Source organism: Arachis ipaensis, chromosome B2 (genome assembly GCF_059453495.1).
Source record: "Arachis ipaensis isolate K30076 ecotype BB chromosome B2, ASM5945349v1, whole genome shotgun sequence".
Classification (NCBI taxonomy): domain Eukaryota; kingdom Viridiplantae; phylum Streptophyta; class Magnoliopsida; order Fabales; family Fabaceae; genus Arachis; species Arachis ipaensis.
In genome coordinates this window covers 110,436,387-110,438,269 of record NC_142437.1, presented here as the reverse complement: position 1 = coordinate 110,438,269, position 1,883 = coordinate 110,436,387, and the positions used below count along the sequence as shown (strand labels likewise).

The following is a 1,883-nucleotide window of genomic DNA, read 5'->3' as shown; positions in this document are numbered from 1 at the left end:
ACCAATCTCTCTTTTCCTTTGGATTTGAAAGAATAATACAAGTACAGCACATCATAATCTTGGTTTTAATTCTTTCTTTAACAAAGATCACATATTGCCCAAGAAAAATCCATTTGCAGATGAATAAAACATGCATTCTTTCTGGAATATCATCTTCGAAAATGAAACTCTTGGAGGCTGACTAGTTACAGCATGGGACTTGGTTATGGTAATTGGTATTCTAAAAAGAGGATCACGCCATGGTGCTTTGCAGTCAATACCATAGACCTCATAATAATGAAGACCATCACCTAGATTGGAAGGATCAACAACTACACTGAAAGAGAAAATAATTAACTTGTAAGTAATCATAACAAATTACAAAGTTGCATAATTCAGCAGTTGATTTCAGTAAGGATGAGATAATTTCTTTGGTTTCAGTAGGCATGTTACATAGCTATGCTTTTCATGTCTTATTTATACCTTTTATATTCAGGTGAGGATGACCTATAAAATTATAAAAATTATGATAATATGAACTGATTAACTAACTTTGCCGAAAAGATTACAATGGTAACATTGTTTCACTCAAACAAGAGAGATTAGCATTTTAATCAAGGCTGACACCTCACAATTTCCACTCCCAAAAGATTCCATCATGAATAATTATTGATTTGTCAAACAGCTGCTTCTAAGTTGCAAAAATGTAACAGCAATCAAAGTATGTAAGTAATTTCAGATAATTTTAGCAACACTTTAATTGTAAATTGTGCCAATATATGTAGTATGAAAACTAACTTGAAGGTACGGCTATTATGAATGAGCAGCAAATAGTCAGGGACCAAATGAAAACAAATCCTCAAAGTTGCTGGCATCTTCATCAAATTTTGCATCAACTTGAACTATCCACTGTCAATAAGTACCACAAAAGTTAGAAAATAAATAAATCAATTACCAGTTGGCTGTTTAGATAACAATTTCAAGGCTTCAAAAAGTGGAAAAAATTAGATAAATGTGATGAGTTGCATGTTTACACAGCATATACAGATACTGTGATGATCCATAAAGCCAGACAAATGCAGTTATGTACACTATATAAGTAGGACTAAATTACACCCGGTTCAAAGATCAAATGGCTCGAAAAGATCAAAATTGGTAGTATTACTTGTTGGTGTTGGAATCTTTACATTTGTGGCTGTTTTGCTTGTTTCTCTATTTGTAAGTTCTGTGAGTAACCTGAGTGGTGAAATAGAAAACACTTAGTACAAGTTCTACACGAGGTGATGAAGGATTTCGCAGCCGAAAATGAGCTGGGGTGAGGCGGATTTGGAACCGTTTACAAGGGAGAGCTAGAAGATGGAACGAAGATAGTAGTGAAGAACTCAAACACACTGTGATCATCATAAACCAACAACCAGCCACCACCATAAACGAACAACCCAAACGAATTTGAAGAATAGAGCAGCACACAAAACGACGTCGTTTTGAGTGACAGGGACTTATGTGTCCCTTTTTCAAAAGCTCCATTCCACTAACGTGCCACGTGGGAACACCGTTAAACCAGGTAGGCAGAGGGGGAGCCAGGTCAGCCTTTTCCGTCGGGTCTGACGGTGGCTTATGGACGGAGGGACTGATCCGTCTAATTTTTAGGGACGTCAGGGACTTAAAAGTATTTTCTAATGGTAAGGGACTAAAATGCCCGCAGAGTAAAAGGTCAAGGACTAATTTGTCATTTTCTCTAATAGTTTTTTGCCCCTTTGGTTAATCATCAAAATAAAAGATAAGAACTCAGTGCTTCTAAACAAGTTAATCTATCTATTTATCTAATTTTTAGCAGATGAAAATTCAAGTGTAGTTAATTTTACGTGAAGTTGATAATTAGATTTCTTTAATTTTATGTGAAG

At 35.4% G+C, this 1,883-nt stretch overlaps 1 long non-coding RNA gene across 1 annotated transcript; it reads right to left on the bottom strand.

Moving 5' to 3' along the window:
• On the bottom strand, window positions 1-1,381 carry LOC148575206 (uncharacterized). The gene is made up of 3 exons (XR_015905307.1): window positions 1,145-1,381; window positions 778-888; window positions 1-316 (listed from the first exon to the last, which is right to left on the bottom strand). It is a non-coding gene; the product is annotated as an uncharacterized LOC148575206 (long non-coding RNA).
• Window positions 1,382-1,883: the final 502 nt, after the last annotated feature.